Below are 21,497 nucleotides of genomic sequence, written 5' to 3'. Positions count from 1 at the left end.
GGAAGTCACAAGACACATGTAAAAATTCTCTTTGTCTCTTTTCCCTTACCCTTGGGAATATATGTTAACATTGATTCTGATTCAGTAGGCACTTAAGCACATCATCAAAACATTCTCTAAAGGTCAGCAGATTCTGAAGTGCTTCACCAAACCCTGGCTATAAATTTGGTAAATCCTGTTTTCAGCTTTGGCTGGTTTTTTAGTGCCACTTTTGAACACAGGAATCTTTTTGTCCAAGCCAGCATGATTTCTGAAACAATAGATGGAGTTTCATTGTGCGACAGCCAGAATCCCATTAGGATGTAGCAATGCTTCAGGTTCTTACAAATGTGTTTTCAATAACAGATCTGAAAGAACAAAGGTGGTAAGCACCAGTGTCATCCTTCTAAAGACAGACTAAACGGATGTATGAAGGAGTTACAGTTCTCTGTTCCACAGAATAAGGTAGAAACAGGCAGAATAGCCTTTTTAATCATCAATGCTGTTCGCAATAAACCAGTAGCATGTCATTTCCCTTTATAATACAACTGATTTACTGGAAGAATATTACAGTTAAATTTCCAAGTGGAAATAGCAAATTTCTGCCTTATGATGCTATCTTCTATCACAGGCAGAATAACTGCATTGGGATGCTCGTTTGTATCTTAAACTTTTAAGAACAGTTAGGCAATAAAACAAAAGCCCAGGGGAAACTGCTGAACTACCCCAGTCTAGCATACATATACATTCATTAAAAGTGAGATAGGTTAAAAGAAATCTGTTCCGGTGCAATAGAAAGATATGGTCTTCACTTTCTCAGTAATTCTGTACAAATGGCTAGGTGAGGATCATGACCTCTTATTTATGTGGTGGTCATTTTGTCTTACAATAACACACAAATGCTGTTTATGGGTTAGGATTACATAACGTAACTACTTGATCATGGGTATTCAGCAGTGTAGTGTTTGACCTTTGATCAAGCATCATGTGTGATCATAGATGACTCACTGAATCTATCTCTTGCTCAAGTTTCCCCAGTTGCTTATTTTTATAAGAAGGAAATTATTTACTGTGTACCAACTGTTAAAGCAGGTACGTATTTATGGGAGTGGGCAGGGGGAGTTAGAAAGCTATAGCCCAACGATCTTTGCTGTTAACACCGTCTGGAACTGCATGTGGTCTTCATCACATGGCGCAAGAGAAAAGCTATGCATCCCTTCTTTGTCAACATCCTGGTTGTATCCATCCTTTCCCGTTGAGTTATCTTTTATAGGAGCAAAGAAGGCACAAGAAAACAGTAATGACAGGATAATGGAAGGCACAGAAAGCTTTTCAGTGATGACAGAGAGGAGAGGTAATTATCTATATGACTTCTTCTATTATACTATATTTCTTGTTACAAACACCAGTCTGGAGCTTTTCAACAGATCCCACTCAAAGAGACTTGGTTTTGTAGTATGAAATGCTATAGTATCTGTCTAAGCATGAAGCACAGGGAAACTGTGACTCTGAAAGGATCTATGAATTCAAAAGGAACAAACAACTCTCTGAGCTCTCCCGTATGCTCTAGTGGCGAAAACACAAGATAGAACACAGAGGTAGAGAAAATAAAAGGAAGGAAGTGATCTTACTTCTGTATGCGGCTTTGGTGATAGAAAACTTCATCTGGTTCTTGTTTCCAAATTTTAATACGGATTTTTTAAAAACTGTAGTGAATACAGAAATAAATCTGATGTGCTCCTAGGATCATAGGAGTGTTTCACAATGGGCAATTTGGAGCTTTGTCTGCTTAGTTTATCAAAAGAAAGATTGAAATTTGTCCAAGTTACTCTGGGCGAGAACTTGTGCAGAGATAAAATAACAGGTGCAAAGGAGGTGGCCCAAAGCCATGTCAGAGCAAATAGCTGGAAGTTAAAGAGATTAAGCAGGACATAAACATACCTTTCAGCTAGGGAGAATTATTTTAATAGTGGAAAATAATAATAATAATAGTAATAATAGTAGTAATAATAATAATAATAATAATAAAAATGATCCTTTTTGATCTTATGATGTATATAACCCCAAAAGGAAATAATAAACTGAGAAAGAAGAAAGCAGACTTACAAACTTATTCCCAGTTTATACAACTTAACTTATGTGTATGTATATTTTTATTTATGCTTACCAGCTTGGCTGTTTTTTTCTTGTTAGCCAAATATGAGCTCTTCAAAGTCCAGTGACTGAGTAGGAATAGTGAAATGAAGGGTATTCTCTTGCAGCTAGTGTCAATGTCTGTTTCTTCTACTCTGCTCTTCATTGTCTTTTTGACTACTTCATTTAGCAAAGAAATCATTGCCTTGGACTCCTTTCTGCGAGATGCAAGACTCCTTCTTTCCATTAACTTTAGAGAGGGCTGAGGTTATGAAGTATCTTGCAACATCCATCCCTAATTAATCATTTTGAAAACCATCATAAAAAAGGTTATGGTGTCATAATATCACATGCCTACGTGAAGAATATAATTAAATATTGAACTACTAGGTCATGAAGTATAATGTGGAAACAAATTATGTGGAATGCAGGAAACCATGAACGGAATAATGGACTTACCTTTAGTACAGTGACTGTGAAGTGTTCTACATCAAGCTAGGGAACTGTCTTAATACTTCCTGTCTTAATTAGGTGTTTCTGGTATATTGATTGTACAGTGTGGTGGGTTTTTTAAATATACATACATGGAAGTGTATATATATCATTTTAGATCTGGAATTTATTTTAGTATAGCATATCCTATAAAGAGAAGAATGTTTAAAATACAATAAAAAATGGAGAGGTTACTTATCCAATCACACTCTATATGGTCTGTGGCACAGATATTTTCATTTTTAATGCAGACCATCTTGGAGTTATCCAAAAATATGATGTACAGTGAAGGTTTTTCAATGGTCTAATTGGTGCCCGACAAGGAAATGATTTCCTACACCTTTAATAATATTAATTTGAAAGCCCTTATTAAAGGGAAAAGTTGAAATAGGAGTTAGTCCAAACTAGACCACTGGGACTGTGTTCATTATGGCTGCCAAATGACAGACTAATCCTGCTTACTTTGGGTGGGTTATAAAAATCTTTTTTAGGAGGGGCAGAGAAAAAAGATGTGAGATAATTATGGATCTTTAACTATGACGAAGAGACCTTTGTCTTTATGTGATTAGCTAATGGAATGTCAGAGAAAACTAAATCTACAAGAATCAGTTTAAGTCAAAGTTCAAAAGATACCATACTGAAGGATATTCCCACTCAGGAAAGCTGTAGGAAAGCATCTGTAAAGGTGGAAACATTCACTGTTGCACCAAAGTTTTCCTTAACTCCAGCAAATGTACTGGCATTTTTGACATTTACAGTGACTCTGCTTTATAAATAAGACTGGTTCTTGATATTTTTAATGTATTTTCTCCTTCCAGTTTCTTTCCTCTGTTTCAAATAATTGATGGAACAACCGTTGCAATTGTTCTTGCACACATTGATTGGTGTCTAGTTAGAAAAAAAACCAATGTTTTAAGTTAGTGTAACTGAAATGTAACAGATGTTACCGAGATGCAGCAGCAGTATTTTGAAATCTTCTAGTTTTTCTGTGAGTTAAACAATGTGATGGGGAGTAAGATCTTTGATTATGCATTCCTGATTGTTATGTATTTAATGAAGTTAATCCTGATTTTACTTTACAGTGTAAAAGGAGGAAGGGTTCATTTACTTTCAGCTCAGTGTTCAAATTGTGTCATTTGTAAAATTCTCGGCAACAGAGGTGCAATAGTACTTAGTATACTAATATACTAAGCATAACTACTCTAGTAGTAACTGCTAGCACTGTTAAAATGTATCTTTGAACTATACAAAACTGAGCTACAGTTAATTTGCAGTAAAGAATGATCTCAGACTTCTTACTCTGTGATTGAGACATATGTTTCAAGTATATCTTTCTTATAAATATGCTGTGATAATGTGCCATCTACTTGCAAATGGGGATTACTGCTTACACTTGGAGCTACGATAGTCACTGCAGTCTGAAGAGAAGTTACAGAATATAGGCTTTTAAAAAATTATTTGATATTTTGTCGCAAAAGCGATTTGGGACATTTGTTGACCAAGGAGGAAAGGGATGCAAGGGTAGAATTAGAAAAGGTTTATTTCGTGATCATGACATGCCCTCGCCACCACCATAAGGGAAGGAAGGTATCCATAGGGATTTTCTAGGAGTTTATATACAGCTTGAAATAAAATGCTAAGCATAATTATCCAATAGCACACAGACACACTTTAGTCCTCTCCAATCATGTTCAGTTCCTTTGAAGTATTCTTAGGCATCCTGTGTTGTGCTGACTGTGCAGTCTGGCCATTAACACGTGACCTTCTGAGGTCCAGATGTTCCCCCTCACTTGCCAAACATGAGTAACTGTTTATTCATCTTCTCCTTAGGGGACCCTGCTGACGTCCCTTCTTCAGGTTTGATATCTGGCAGTCTAGGCTCAGCAGTTAACCCTTTCATCACATGCATTATCTGAAAATGTCCACAGTGTTTCAGATAAGTAGTTTTTTATGGACTTGTAGAGGTCTGTAAACTAATTCTGAAGGGTCACAGGAAATATTTCAGAAAAATAAGCCTGAATATATCATACAGTACTATACAGCACATGTGGGAAACCTCTAGAAAATATTTTACACTTTTTGTGGATGCATAAAGTATACCGTTTTACAAACAACAAAAAAAGAGGGAAATCCACTTTTTGAAGGCATTACTCACTAGAAAAAGGAAGTGGCTTGCAGAAAGACCTCAGAGCACATTATTCTGCTAGCAGAAGGCACTTAATAGTAATTTAGTCCAGCCGTGTGGTGTAGTATTCACAGCCTCGAAACTGCCCGTATGCAGAGTGAATTAGGGAACAAATGGGTAATTGTTAGCATAAACTATTGTAGCTAGCAACTCCGATAGCATAGATGCTGTTGCAAGCATAATAGAATGTTTGGCAAAGACACTGTAACCGTATTGTTAGCAGAAGTTACAGAAGTTGGGTAGATAACAGAAACTTGAATGTATACACTCAGCGACCATCTGGTTGAAACCAGCCTTGCGGTCTGAAGCTCAGCCAACTCAGCATTCTGGGCCAAAGGTGAAGGTACACGGTGAAGAAGACTGTGCATCTTCCTCCAAAAGACCCCAATAGACAACCACCAGACGGCAGTACGCCTGCGCCAGGAGGAGGGAGCCTATGATAATAGGTTCCTGGAAATAATTAAAATATCCCCGCCTTTTCTTAGAACTAGTTGTACTAACCCAGCCTATGGTGATGAATATGTACACCGCAGAACCATATAAGGGACAGTTGATGCAAGCTAGGAGGAGCTATCCCCCTTGCACCCGGCGCCATAATAAACATACCTGCTTTATAACTCTTTTGAGTTGTGAAGTTTGATTCCGCACATCAGAGAGATGTCCTTCTGCACTGGTCAGCCCAGTGAGTCTCAGGTGTACAGTTCTGCTTTATCTCGGTGAGAATTTCACAGACAAGTTTGAAGGTTTTGTTCGCCAAGTTTCATTATTGCCGAAACAAACTAACGGCACTGCCATTAGACAGTGACATTAGAAGATGAAGAGGGAGATTCTGTAGGATGCAATGGGAATTTTTCATCCCATCCCAGCAATTTATATTATTTGAAAGTTTCTGTTGCTGCTGTAATAGACCTCACTAAAACAGATGTGGAAATACAGACCTATGGGCATTCTTTCTAACTATGAAATATTAAGCTAATCCCCCGATATTTCTTTATATGAAAACCGTGCAACAAATATGATTCTGTTTTAGTCTGGATAGACTGACCTGTATGACATGGATATATGAAGGGCACAACTAGATTGAACAACTAGAAACAGTCTGATTATCAGGAGCAAGGAACAGCTGTACTGCTTTAACTAACGTCAGAACACAGCCATAGCAAATCATTAAATATACTTTTTTTCTTGGATATGTTTACATGGGAATGCCTGCTTTAAAAAAAACTGGTTTTGGGGGGTTCTTTTTTGAAAGTAGTTTCAAAAAGTAACAGGATATAAATATCATGCTTTCCATTTGTCAGTCTTTCAGTCCTCATCCTAGATCTTCTGAAATTACTGGGCATTTATACCAAATTTAACACTGGTAGTTTCTTTTTATGAGACTTCATTTCGTTAGCATTTTATTAGACTAGGTGGCTGGACAATGGAAGCCAGTAAGTGCATGCAAGGTAGGAAAAGCATGAGTTGCTAACCTGGGCTCTATAACAAAGTCGCTACATGGGGAGAGATTTATGAATTTTCCTACTACAAGGAAAGTTTCAGCCGGATCTCACACCTTTCTAAACAGCAGAGAACGGAACTGTGAAAGAGAAATACATCAGAACTCTGCAATTCTAGGTTCAACTGCTCAGGTAACTACTTGCCCTTAAATATAACCTTACATTTTCTTTTTGATATACTGTCGTTCTCATTCTGTTTAGATTGGATAAAGTACTATGAAAAGGGAAGCAGCTTCACTATTTCCAGTAGAACAAGTGGGAAAGTTAAGTGCCCAGAATGAGTTTGGTCAGCATTTACATTGCACTCATTAGTAATAACTCATTTATTGTGTTGTGTATTATAACAGACTGTATTTCTTTCTAGTATGATAATTCACAACAGTGAATACAAATGGGCTCCAAATGCTGGATTCTTTTGCCTAACTAGACTGGGACTTCATTAGGAAGATTCATAGAGTATTTTGGGGCCCATTGTCTTACAGACTCAAAATCTAGAATAAGATCAGAATGCTCTAGTTCTGGATAATAGTTTGGTCCCTCTCAAAGGTGAGAGAGGCAAGGCTCAAAACCTTCAAAAGACACAGGGCTTGGGTTTTTTTTTTTATTTTTCAGTGAATCCAGCTTGAAATTTTGGCAGGTAATTGATGGCTGCAGGGCTTTGTTGTTGACAAACTGATTCCACTGTTTCGTATATAACAAATTGCGTTTTGTGCCTCATTGTATTTTGATTGTTTGTTTTCTACTGTCATTTTTTGAGATTGCCTTGCTTTATTTAGCTGTTCTTTAAAAAAAATCTTAATATAAATCTGGTACTGGTATAAACACGGCTCACACAAAATTTTCCTTTTATCTCTGTCATAATTTTTACTGCTTTTTGATGATTTACTTGCTCTCTTGAGATTAGAAGATGCTGACTTTACTGTGTAAAAAATACTCAAGTTTTCAATAGCTTTTTTAGTTTGCATTGGAATAAAAACTGCACTATGAATAGTCATTATATGAATATTCATTTATTCAAAATCACGTCTGTTGCATGTACATCTGGTAATATTTATTTTTCCCTGGAATAAGTTATTATATAAAACATTTAATGTGGAATTTAGTTGTCTATGTATGTGTTTGTGAGAGGGAGAAAAACTCATATTAAAGTTTCACCTACTTCAGGCACATTCCTTCATCTCATAGCTTTCTGAATCAGACAGGTGAAGGAGTTGAATCAGTATTGTAGATATCCCATATGAATGTTAGCAAAACGAAGCTAAAAAATATGATCATGACCTCCAGCATATCTCTGTGACAATGCTACTCTCTCTGTCCCCCTCCTTTCCTCTCCCTGGCCCTCCCTCTAGGTTTCCTTCAGCAATATTTTGTTTATTCATTAAATGAATATGCCTACAAAAAACTGTGTACCCAGAGGAGAGCAGGAAAACAGATAGGCCTCTCTTCTTCCAGCTGTGGAACTGTGTTCAGCTTCAATGAACTTGCTATTCAAGCCCTCTGGGGGCACTTTTTTCAAAACCAGCCCAGTGCTGAGAACAGTGGTTTTGTTCTGCTGTTATCTGAGCAATTCCAAAAAATATGTATTGTACAGAATCTAAAAAAATATGGTTTTTTTGATCACTACTGCATGAAGTATAGTCCAGAGTTTGAAGTGTATGGCACACTGAAACCTTATTTCCTCAGAAACATATTCATAGGCATGCTGGTCCCTTCTTTTATCATGGCCTGGGCAATATTAGAGTCATTTCTCACTACAAATGTGTGAACAGCATTTATATTTGTTACTTAGCATTTCCAGCTGTAAATAATGGAAACTAGGTCTGGGAGGGCATGAAGCAATGGGAGGGATAACAGGGAAACGCTGTGGATGATAGATGGACTTAGCCACAGTCATTTCTGTTTCCCAAACTTGTTTCCTTTTAGAATTTGGTACCCATTTCACTACCTGTTCTTTCATCTCTTCCCTGCTTTTGCTTCCTAACTAATTTCTTCTTTGCCATCTTTTAATCAGCTTTCCCCGTGCTACTTCTAGATTTCTTCTTGAAGTTTTGTTCTTAGAGAACATGTTTGTCTGTGGCAGATAGAGAGTCCCTGTGCTGTGTAATAGCTTACTTCCCTTCTCAGTAACAGGATGGAGAGGGTGGTGTTTCAACCCACTCTCTGACTGCCAGCAGCTAATATTACAGTACTAACAAATCTAAGAGATGCAGTTGGTAGTACAGACAGTGACCTGTTGGACAAAGAAATATATATGCAGCGTGGTGCAATGATGTCTTTTATTTATTTATGTAAGAGAATCTGTCTTGGTTGTGATCTCTCTGGTGGAACCTGAGGGTGAGTTGCACCGAACATAGCTTTTCCAGGTGAAAGAGCTGCAAGGACAACTGTGTGGAAAGGCATCTGAATGTTTCTGTTTAATGCGGTGAAGCTGACATTTTTTCCACTCTGGTCAGTTTGAATCTACTAATTGGATAGGGGGAGGACTTAGGACAGGGATGCCCTGCCCTCCCAGGAAAAACTGAGCGGCTGTTCATGGAATTTTTCTTTTCTGGGAACATTAGCGAGGTCCTGTGATAACGAAACAAGTGCTCGATTTCATATTTGTGGCTCATACCACACAGTCTGTGAGCCTGGTGATTTTGTGGAGGTCCCTCAGACTCTCCTCCTGCTTTACTCTCCCAGCACTAGGGCTCCAGCCGGCTGCACAGAAGTTGCTGTGGATCCCTGCCCTGCCCTATGGCCCCCTGCAGCAGAGGGCAATGCGATGCTGGCAGCTGGGTACTAGATGTCTCAGTCCTAATTTTAAAAACAGTAGAATCTGCAATGAGTCACTCTTGTAGGTAGCCTGACTTAGAATCTTATTTTGCTCTGACCTTTCCCTTTATTCTTCTCTGCTGACGGTATCTGATAATTTTGCTGTCTTTTGAATATATATGTTGCTGTCACCTCAGTTTGCCAGGTGATACATTATGAAGTTTTATTTTATTGTCCCTTTAACATTGCTATCTTAACAGCAGACTTCCTTCTCCAAGACTGACCTCTTTCTGTACTGTAGTACTTGTATGCCTGTACTTTATCTCTTCTTTTATATTCTGATGTGAACAGATCCTAAATTTGTTGTAGGATCTGAAGGACGGATCTGTTCCAGGCGTCATAAACAGATACCTCTAATAAACTTTGTCTGTTGTTTTGCTAAGAGTATTAATGTCATCTAAGTAGCCATGCTGATGGGACCAATATTCGAGCATCTACTGTCCACCATTATTTCTTTTCTGTTTGTTGTGATTCATTCTCCACACTTGCAGATTGCTTGCTCATCAGGTGAAGCCTCTGTTGTTGATGGTGGTTGTCTGGTTTAAAGCAAGCTGTTATAATTAGCACACACATCTGTCAGGAACATTTGATTTATTATGGAGAAAACAGCTCGTCTTCTGAAAGAATAAAAAGGTTCATTAGAAGCACTTTGTGCTTTGAAGTGCTTTGAAGTAATAATGCTCAATGATACATTCTATTACAAACCATAACACTAAACAAGACATAGTTGAAGATGCATTTTTCTTGTGAAAATTTACAGCATCCCAAGCCCTACTTATGCATTTCTTGACCTGATTGTTTGGGTGCTCAAGGATTGGGTGACCTTGACATGGGTGCTCAAAATATTTCTTCAGCAACATATCTTGCAATCAAGAAGCAAAATCAATGAAAATGGCTGAATACTTCAGTATAACTATTTTTTTCTAATCAGGGAATAAAGGAGAATTAAGATTGGTAAGGAAGGTGCACAAGCAGTAAGTGTCCATCTCTGCTGCTCAGCTAGTCAGCCTGCAGTGTGAATGAGACAAAAAATTGATTTGCAGATGCCTGTTATGCAAGTTTTATCATAAACCCTTTGGTGGTCAGCTTGTTGTGATTTTCAGTAATTTTGGTGGTTTTTTGTTTTTTTTTGTTTTTTTTTTTAAACTAGATTTTGCAGGTTCTTACCTATGGATTATCCTCTTCCAATGCCCTCCCTAATTTTTAATGAAGCTTTCACAGGTTTTCATTTGGAGTTCCCCTCTGTATCGGTAGAATTTGAAGGTGCTTAGCACAATTTACCATGCTGTTGCTGAGAGATAGGCAGCAAATGGAGCAAATCTTTAGTACTATATTTTTTTCTGTTTGGTTTCAGATGTTTCCAAATACAGATTCAAGACTTGCAGATGAATTGTTAAGGGCAGCTTCTTATCCCTGTGGGTAGTCTCACTAACCTTGTCAGATGACATCAGGTGAAAATTCATTTCAGACATCTGAAATGTGGGATCAGGACAACAAATTGCAACTCAGGAATTTATTTGTAAAAATAATTGTTTGTTTGCCATGAGAGAGTAAGAAGAGAAATCGACAGCAAAAGGAGTCATGTCTCATCTATCCTTTCTGTTTAATAATTTTCTGTAATATCTCTTAAACACAGGAAATATTCTGCAAACTCTGAATCCCATTTCCAGTGAGATGCTGACCTCATTTATTCCCCTGGGACAGGAACAAGAGGGAGAACTGGGTTGCTTCACCTTGAGAAAAAGTCAGGTGCCTCTGACGTGAATATTCTAAGAATGGAGTCAAAAGAACCAGTACTCTCCCAAAAGGAAAGAGAAACGGGGAAAAGCGTGTCCAAAATATACAACCTCTATATTTATTTGACACAGAACCTACCTGCTGCTCTGAAAGCATCTTATTAAACTACTCTGAGCTTCCTTCTGTGGGAATGTCAGCTAAGTGTCATGATAATGGAACAGTATTTCTTCTCCCAAGTTGTGCATTATTTCAGTTTCTCCTTCCAATTCTAGATAATACCTTGCTGTCTTTGACAGAACAGGCGGTGATTTCCTAACACTCAGAAAAATAAAAAGTGGATGATGTGACGTACAAAACCAGTCCTTTTTTCTATTCAGTTTTGCCCTATGAACTCCAGCCTCCTCATCCCTATACTCAAGGTTGGGATGGGATTTGCAGTCATTCTCACTCATTCTCTTTTCATCTTATTCTTTATAACAAATAATCTTTTGATAAATTATGCAAGAATACATAGTACATGCCTTCCTCCTTCTGTGTGGTACTCCACACTAAAAATTTTCAGGAAAAGTCTATTATTGTTGATTCGTACAGACTCCTGCAATGACAAGTGTGAGGAAACACATTTTAACAATGATTTTCACGGCAACACCAACATTTTGTCACTACCATTCATCTGCTTATACTGTTCTGTCCTAATGATCCCACAACGTCTCTTAGGCAAATAGCTCTAGACACATCACTAGAAGTCAATATAAGAGTTATACGGGAAGAATATAAGCAAGCAAAGAGATGCTCCTTGCCAATGTCGCATCTAACTGACAGCATGTACTTGTTCTCTTTAAGCTCCAATTCTGCCTTTTAGAATTGGTCATCTCCAAATCCTCTTCAAAACAATGGGGTTTTTTTGCATTGCACATAATATACTGTGATCATAAGAGGATTTTTTTCTACGATGACGCTTTCAGTATCACTTTGGTTAGAAAATCGTATATTTGACTTTACCACTCTGAAGTGATATTTTGTTATTTAACCCTCAAAATACAGCAAACAAACAAAACAACTAAATGACATCATACTTATTTTTGAATGTAGTTGTGTAAAGGTAGGGCATGATGGACCATTAACGTTAGTGATTGACAGTACAAAGGGTACAAGGATCAGCAGGCTGAGTTTTGTCAGTTTTTCCCTTGCTGAAGATATCACCATCATCAGGTGCAGTCAGGTGTTCTGGAAATTCCCTTGCTGACCAGGACTATTTTGGATCAAGGCTGTATGCTAATCATTTTTATTCTTGCACAACTCTTTTATATATTTCTTCTTGTCTCGCTATTTTACATCGAATTTAGGTGCATTTTGGTGACTGAGCAAGCCTTTCTCCCAGTGCTGGTTCCATATTTGCAGGTATAATGGAGCAGATGGAATAAGCGAAAGGTCGGTGCAGCAGAAAATCACTGTTTCATGTTATGATAAGGAGTAAAAAGGTTTGTTTTTTATGGTTGCCTTTTTTCTGTGTGTTTCATAGTAGCAAGGTTGTATAAAATATTATGTAAGCTGCACAAGCTCTTGATTGTATGAAGGTTTTGTATAAAGCCTCACATTTAAGTTGGTCATCATGTAAATGTTTTACAAATATTTAATCTGTCTTATTTAATTGAATGTCTTTCTATTCCTAATTGTTCTTTTTATCTCCACTGTCTTTCATAATAAGGAACTGTTACACACATACACTCTCTGTTCCAGGAATCATAGAATCATACAGTCATAGAATCATAGAATAGTTTGGGTTGGAAGGGACCTCTAAAGGTCATCTAGTCCAACACCCCTGCCGTGGGCAGGGACATCTTCAACTAGAGCAGGTTGCTCAGAGCCCCGTCCAACCTGACCTTGAATGTTTCCAGGGATGGGGCATCCACCACCTCTCTGGGCAACCTGTGCCAGTGCTTCACCACCCTCAGCGTAAAAAATTTCTTCGTTATATCTAATTTAAATCTACCCTCTCTTAGTTTAAAGCCATTCCCCCTTGTCCTGTCGCAACAGGCCCTGCTAAAAAGTTTGCCACCATCTTTTTTATAAGCCCCCTTTAAGTAGTGAAAGGCTGCAATAAGGTCTCCCCAGAGCCTTCTCTTCTCCAGGCTGAACAGCCCCAACTCTCTCAGCCTTTCTTCATAGGAGAGGTGTTCCATCACTCGATCATTTTTGTGCCCCTCCTCTGGACCCGCTCCAACAGGTCCGTGTCTTTCTTATGCTGAGGGCTCCAGAGCTGCACATAGAACTCCAGGTGGGGTCTCACCAGAGCAGAGTAGAGGGGCAGAATCACCTCCCTCGACCTGCTGGCCACGCAAATAGAAACCTTTCTCTTACGCTCAACTACTTTGTAGAGTTGTACCAAGTAATGCATTAGCCACAGATAGAATACTGTGCTTCTTTTAATTCAGTCACCAGCAAAATTCCTAGTGGGGGTCTAAATTTTTTTGCCTGAGCATATGTTTTGTTTATAATGTTTTTGCCCAAGTATGCATTAAGTTTATAATATTCATCCAGGCCTGAATGAACAGCTCAGCACAGCTCAGTTACTGTGGCTTGCATATGAAGTTAATCACAAAAGTTTTCATCAGGTTCCATCAAGTCAATTAGTAGCAGAGTTCAAACTATCAATTAAAATTATTTCTATGTGTCTACACAAGAAAGGGATGAGGAGTTCCATAAATGTCTAAAACATAGTGTACTTATTAGTATTCCAATATATAATTAATTAGTAACTGATTAGAGATCTACTAAACCTTGCAACTGACAGCAGCTAGTCAACATACTTCTTGCATTCTGACACTTTCACTGGCTCTTAGGAAATGTACTTATCTAATCACAAAAATAGCCATTGTGTGCTGCTGCAGATATGAGCATCAAGGGAAGTACTAGTGCAACATATTTATTCCACTTCTGTAACAATGAGCAGAATGACTGACTTGATTAATCAGTTCACTTGATTTCCTGAATTTATGTGTCTTCTGGTCTTGTTTTTGGAACAAAGAACAAGAAATAATGACAAATTTTCTGCTAGATGTTACATTAGTATGTTTTATAGCAGACTGAAACAATCCCACATTTATGTTGTGTTCCATGCTTAAAAAAAATTGTGAAATCAACTGGTTCTGTGAAGTACTTTGCCATTTATAACTAAAGATGGCATATCAGGTTCAGGTATCATCACGTTAACAGTAGCAGTTTTTTCCAGTTTTTTACTTTTACTGAACTTGCCAACTTGTAAAGATTTAGTTGCTTTCCCCAGTTCTCTGGAATGATAAGTTCTTTAAAATCCCTTACGTTCTTTGCCATTCAGGACTCCTAATAAGACACCAGCAAGTCTGGAACAAGATTCTGCTGCTGCTCAAAAACATTTGGCCTGAGTCTCTGTTCTGCACTTTGCAATCATTTATGTTAGAAATACTATGAAGACAGAATGATAGCAATAGCGCCTAAATTTTGTTGCAGCGAAAAAATGCTCTACTCACGTGTTTTAAATAAGAACTGAAGCAGTTTACTGATTTATTAGCAACACATGATTAACGAACAATTGGTGAACTATATCTTCAAGATCAGTATCAGGAATGCAATAAATAAACCACAATACTAAATACTAACAAAATATTAAAATACAGGTACAATTTTCTAAACCCTCTTCTATATTGAATCCTGGAAAGTTCTAATCTCTGCCACAATTCACTGTGATGTGAACCTAGCCCCACGGGAGTGCAGGTTCCCCTATTTACACAGACCTCCTGTTGGAGATGTGGGTACTCCAGCTTTATGTGAACCTGTGCCACTTCCTACAATCCCCTAACACACACCCTGGTGAAAGGGCACACTGCAGATACACATATGCACACCTGAGTTATGGGTGTCTACTTATTGCACCCTGTATTGTCTGTCCATTATCTGACTGCAGGCTGCTCACAGCATCTAACGGGAATGACTGGATTCTGTCAGGCCTACATGGAGAATGCAATGCAGGCGTGATGACTTCTGACTCAAAACCAAGTTTTGACAACTGCTTTGTTCACATGTCTCTCCCCACTGTTACAAATATTCATCCTTCTTTTGTAATCCCCCGATTTCTGTTCAATCTGGCTGATGGTTGTTTTAAGCAACCTGTAATTGTGAATTTCCTCATTAGTAATATGAGTTTAGGGGCAAACCTCATCTGAGAACAGACACATTTGGGTATTATAGTCACACACACTGTTTACACTCACACTCTTACCTTGCCAGCCGTTGTTATCCAGGCGACGTTACTAAGAATACTAAGAGGGGGCTGTACGGATTCACCCACAACTTGCTTTGGAATATATGGCAGGGACCAAATGTGTTGGCAGCTATAGTCATAGAAGAAATCATTGCTTAAATATTTTTATCTGAGTCCAATTGTAGGAACAAGGACACTATGTATTTAGTTAAGAATAAGGTAATACACCTGTTGGTCCCTAACTTTTTAACAACTCCAGTTGCAGAATCTTGAGCCCATTCCCACTGACACATTCAGGTTCCCTTCTGGGCTTATTGCCCTTCTTCTTTTTAGGCTTCCTTTTGCTAATTGTATTGAGTAGTATTTCTGTTCTTGCAAAACCAGGCATCGGGTCATTGTACTACACAGAGGTGTCATTCCTAGCAGTATAATATACTTAGCACCATGCTGAGTTGCTAATCCTGGTGCTTCCATGTAGTCAGTGGTAACAGTGTCATATAACAAAACATTAACATGAAGCATTCTTGGAATTTTTCATCCAGGTTTCAGCATGACCTGTCAATCACAGATGTTTTAACAGTAGATGCACATTTTCCAGTCCAGTTATTTTCTCAACATCCTTATCAGGTGTGAACATTTTTTTCTTCAAGTGATAATCCATGTTTGCATTTATCTTGTTAGTAGCATATGTGTACAAGCATTCATATCAATTTCTAGCCTTTGTAGTACCTATGGACACATATTTGTATTTTACTTCCCTCCTGTGAAGTATACGTGGTATAAAATGTCAGGGTGCAGGTCCAAAGCCTCCAGCTCCTTTCAGTGTTCTGGATAATTTGGAATATTTCCTCTGTGGCTTACACAGGCAACGGCCTACACTTCTACAGCTTTTGTCCTCTTCTTTCTTATTTAAGGAAGTCTTACACTTATTTATGTTTCTTTTAGGGGGCAGTTGTTCTTGTTTTTCTTCTTTTTTCTTATTTTCCTTCTGTGTTTTCCCTGGAGCTGTGTCCTGGTTTTGGCAGGGATAGAGTTAATTTCCTTCCTAGTAGCTAGTACAGTGCTGTGGTTTGGATTTAGGATGAGAACAATGTTGATAACACACCGATGTTTTAGTTGTTACTAGATAGTGCTTACACTAGTCAAGGACTTGTCAGCTTCCCATGCTCTACCGACTGAGAAGGCTGGAGGTGCACAAAGAGCTGGGAGGGGGCACAGCCAGGACAGCTGACCCAAACTGGCCACAGGGATATTCCATACCATGTGACGTCATGCTCAGTATATAAACTGGGGGAAAGCTGGCCGGGGGGGGCGCTGCTCGGGGACTGGCTGGGCATTGGTTGGCAGGTGGTGAGCAATTGCATTGGGCATCACCTGTTTTGTGTATTATTATTGTTATTATTATTATATTTCAATTATTAAACTGTTTTTATCTCAACCCACGAGTTTTTCTCACTTCTACTCCTCCAATTCTCTCCCCCACCCCACCGGGGGGCGGGGGAGAGGAGTGAGAGAGCGGCTGTGTGGTACTCAGTTGCCGACTGAGGTTAAACCACAACAAGCTGGCAAGTTCCAAGTTGTGCGCCTCAATCATCATGAACCACAGGCACTCTTCCTGTAAAGGATGAAACTCAGTGCATGGTCTAAGATAGCCATGTATTCTGCCAACTTCTTCTGACCAAAGGGACTTATCAAATATAAGATCTTTTCTATTTCAGGATAAAGGGAGTGGTGTCTCATACCTCTTTGTTGGATGATTTTAGAGTGCACCCTGACCTTTTCTGGGAGGGAAGAACATGATAATTGTCTGTGAAGTTGGCACCCAACCTCCTCCATGTTAAACTGCTCCACCTGTAGCAATCATGTGAACTATGGATTTACTCGGCCACGTAGGAACCAGCTCATTCACTCTGGAAGATCTTTCTTGTGGAGTTTTGATTTAATGACACATCTGTGTCAGGGCTGAACTTCCTTCTTTTATACTTGTCCAGGAACAGAGAGAGAAGTCTGAAATTCTGAAGCTCTGTTTAGGGAGGGTGAGAGATGAAACATTGTTAGAAACTGCTCTCCCTTCATCATGTATTTGCAGAAGACTCTGAATAACCTGAACCTCACGTACAATTTGATGAACTCCAAGCATTCCTGGATACTGTCCTAATTGACAGGACTTGTGACATAGGAGTCCATAGAGAGCAAATTTCTTCAGAAATTCAAAGGAAACACTTCGTTCATTGACTTCATAATCCATGCTGTTAGGGAGAAGCGTGTGATTGTTTCTGTAGAGATAAGAGTATGACCTAATCACCCAGATGCCTTATTTCATTAGAAATAATGGAGACTGGGAATCTAGACCTCCTGTTTAGAAATCTCAGTCACTGATTTGAAGTGTAAGCTAGAACCAATTTATAGATATGAATATAGATAGATACATAGACAGGTAGACATATACAAACATTTTTTCCATTCATTTTTATCACCTAAAACTTGTCAAAACCAGTAATTAAGCAATAACCAAAGTTTTTAAGCAAAGGGTACTCTATGTTTTGGGTTGTGTTTTTTTTTTTCTTAGGTATGTGCTTTTTAAATTGGTACAAAGCAGAATCCTTAATTGAATGCTTGCAAATATGGAGCTGCTGGATGTTCAGTTGTGGCAGTATTTACTGAGAGGGAAAGAATCCCGGTCCATTCTTAGGCTTCTCAGTAAGGTTGTTCATGCAATAAAACTGTCTCCACTCTTTTATTTCTGTACATAAAAACTGCCAGACAATATAATATTTGTCTGGAAGATCAGAACTGTGAATGTGCAGAAAATTTGTATTGCTCTAGGGACATGTGCATTTTAGGGCAGGAGCGATAGATTTCTATCCTGTAAGCCCCAAATGAATCTCTACAAACTCAATTAAAGTTCAGGAGAATGATTGAAAGCCCACAGAAGCTTTCTCTTGACTTTGGTGAGATTTGGTTCATGTTCAAAGGATAAAATGGCCACATATTTCAGTTTTAGTGGAATTTCTGTTGACATAGAGCAAATTGAGACTCCAGAAATATAATTACTAAACATACATGTGTCTGCATATGTTTAATTGCAGAATATTTGTTTACAAACATTTACTTATGGTTGAATTTGCTATGTGCTTATGTGGAATAAATCACACAGTGGAATAACATTCATTGCATGGAAAAACATTTTGAGTGAATGCTTTGGAGTGAAAAAACGGTTCTCCCTCTTTTTCTCAGATATTGAAGAACTTGGTAAGATTGTTGTTCAAAGCAAATTTTAGTAGCAGTTGGCTGATGTTTCATGCTTAAACTTAGTGAAGACACTAAGCTACTTTGAGGAGAAAACAGTCATGCATATAAGACTATGACTAATCTTATGCATGGCATTCTAAAAGTATTCCAGTTAGTTATTTGGATAGAATAATGACAGGAAGAAAAGCACTTAAATTATTAGTCTAGCACCATAATGAGTCTTGTGCCTGAAGGAGTGCTAAGCATTTGAAAGTTAAACTGGAAAGAAACTATATGGACATTAATAGAGAAATCTGCCTGCAAACAATTCTTTAACATTAAGTGAACCAAAACCAGGCTGACAGGCTGAATAAACAAATGCAAACTGAATGCACATTACGCTATCCTTCATTCATTACACTAGACAGTTCGATTACAATCTGAAAGACTTACAGACCAGTTAACACACTTGTTGTCCACTGACTTTGTGGATATATGCAAAATGCGTCTTTTATTGATACGCCTGTGTGGCAGAACCTAGAATATGGTAAGAAGCATTTCAGGTCAAAGGAGTTTTACCAACTCCAGAAGAGTGACACCATGCATATGTCTGGACTTTCATTTAGTTCTTTGTGTAATTATTCTTTAAGATCTCCTGGCTATAAAATGAAATTTCACTTCTTCAGGAAGATTAATGCTTTTATGCTGTGGAAGTATGATTTTTAAAGCTTATGTGCAAATGGAGAATGGGTTCTTTAATTGCAAATGTTCTCCTATTCTATCATTAGTCCCTGCGTTCAAAATGCTTGTAATTTACTCCTAAGTAAGTTATAATTTGTCTGGGAAAGAATGGATGTGTCAGCATTGACTCATGTGAAAATGCACATCTGTTACATTTTGCATGAAATTCTCTCTTTGACACTTCTCGTGCATTCCTGGTGTGGTGTCTGCAACCTCTCTCATTGGCAAGGCAGGCCTCTGCATCTGTTCTCTGGGAACCCAGCTGCCTGATGCAGCTTACTGGCTCAGTTAGGTCTCACTCAGGTTGGAGTGTGTGTTTCTTTAGGAGGACTGCATATTCAAAGAAGCAATGTTAAACTCTTCCCATTTCATCTTTGAGCCGTGGCCCTATCCCACTACTTGGCCTGCTCTCCAGAAAGGCCCTAACTCCCTGATCAGAAACTCTTTTTCCCTGCCTTCTTCCTTCTCCACCCGTGACCACATGACTCTTTGTGCACTGAAGAAAAAGTAATTCAGTGTTCTGCAGATAATTGCTGTCAGTGAAATTACTCTTTGTCTTTACCGATAAGGGCAGGTTACATCTCAACAACTGTTAAGTTCACTTGCAAAATGTATTTCTCCTGGGCATTGTGGAACAGCTCTCCATTTTGCAGGTTTGTAATAGAGACACCCAAACTTTATTTTCATGAAGTGCTCCGGCCTGAGGGGTAAATACATCCTATCAGTACACTAGCTACAAAATTTAGTAGCAAATATTTGTAGTAGTGCTGTAAATATTTATTTTAGTAACATTGTTGTAACTTTATTCGGAATAAGTAGGAAAGGATTGCATGTATGTATTAATTGACATAAGACCTTTTGTTTGACCAACTCATATAGTTAAAAACAACAGATAACCTTTGGGACAAATGATCCAATTCTTAGTTTACATGATATTTAATATTACTAATGTGGGTGAAAAGTCAGTATCAGTTCTTTTTGATTTGTATAGCAAATAGGAAGACTAGTGACGATTTATTAAAAAATGCCAAAAGACAGTGATGACAACCTGTCATGGCATTTCGTTGCATTTGTATGAAGATCTCTGATTGCTGTTGTGGTTCGGTGACACTGAATAGGCCACTGAAGTGATGCATAAGATAGCTAGGATTTGGCTGTAGAAATAGCACCTTTACCATCTAGGTTTGCTACGACTGTCTTAAGAGCTCTGTGAAATAGCCACATATGAAGTCCAGTTTTATTGCACTGGTCTTAATCATGCTTCCAGCATCGTGGAGGTAGATACCAGGCTGGTAAGATTGGGTGCAGCTCTGGCTGAAGTCCTGCCATTTTTAATTATTCACACATTGTTAAATAGAAAAAAATAATGCATATGAGCATTTCTGGTTGTAAAGCAACTTCATTTTCACCCTGAACTCCAGAGAACCTACCTAGAGTGGGAAAATGTGGCATTTTAACCTCCATTATTTCCATCATTGGCAGTTGCTGTAAAGACGTTTGAGTGAGATGATGATAAACTCAGAAATACTGATCTCACTTTTAAGGTCTCTCCTGACATCAATATTTTGCCAGAGTTTTAATTTTTACTGATTTATATATGGACAAAATAAAACAGAAAAAGAAATTTTTCTTGGAACAAGGGTTGTTTTTTTTAAATATAGACTGGTTTGCTCTCATGGTAGGGCAGTAATCCTATATAAGATCTAAATTCTGAGAAAGCTAAAGTGACTGAAGCCTGAGTGATGCTTTTAAATACAGAAAACCTGAGAGATGTCTGATAAGGGATAAAAAAAACTTCTATGATTAATAAGGGCATTTAGTAAAAGGACTCAGTTCTCAAAGCAAATTCATCTGAAAAATGATGAAGATGAAACAGTCTTATATAACTATACTAGCTTTACAACAGCCTTAATTCCTTATTCACTAGCAACTGTTCCAGAGTTAATACCCACCTAGCTCTTGGCAAAGAAGAATGCATTAGTCTTTGGAATTAATCTTGGATTAATTTTAAACTGGGGAGTTGTAACTTTAACTATACTATATGCATTGAGCATCTTCTTGGTTGCTGGATTGGAGTGATCAGTTTTCAGTCTGTGAGATAGTTTCTCATGTGCCTGTTTCTCTTAGGAAAGATCTTATTATAGTTATGAAGTTACACAGTTATTCACATGAGGCTTCAATGCCTGAAAAAGAGCAATCTGAGAAAAATATTACAGACCTGTCTACATCAGGCTATGAAGATAAACAGTGAATTGTAATAAAATGTTTTCTTTTTTTTCTTGCTTTTTGGTTTTGCCAGGATTTTTTCATTGATTTTCTACTGGAGCTTGTGAAAACCAGACCAGTTTATTTAAATAAAAATTTGAATTTAATAGCTTAATTTTTGGCAATATTTCAACTCTGTTTTCAAGGGGACTGAGAGCCAGCCTGTTAAAGAGGTTCTGGA

This window comes from Pygoscelis adeliae, unplaced genomic scaffold, assembly GCF_000699105.1.
Source record: "Pygoscelis adeliae isolate BGI_AS28 unplaced genomic scaffold, ASM69910v1 Scaffold463, whole genome shotgun sequence".
In the NCBI taxonomy this organism is placed as follows: Eukaryota; Metazoa; Chordata; class Aves; order Sphenisciformes; family Spheniscidae; genus Pygoscelis; species Pygoscelis adeliae.
Note: the sequence above shows the minus strand (reverse complement) of the source record.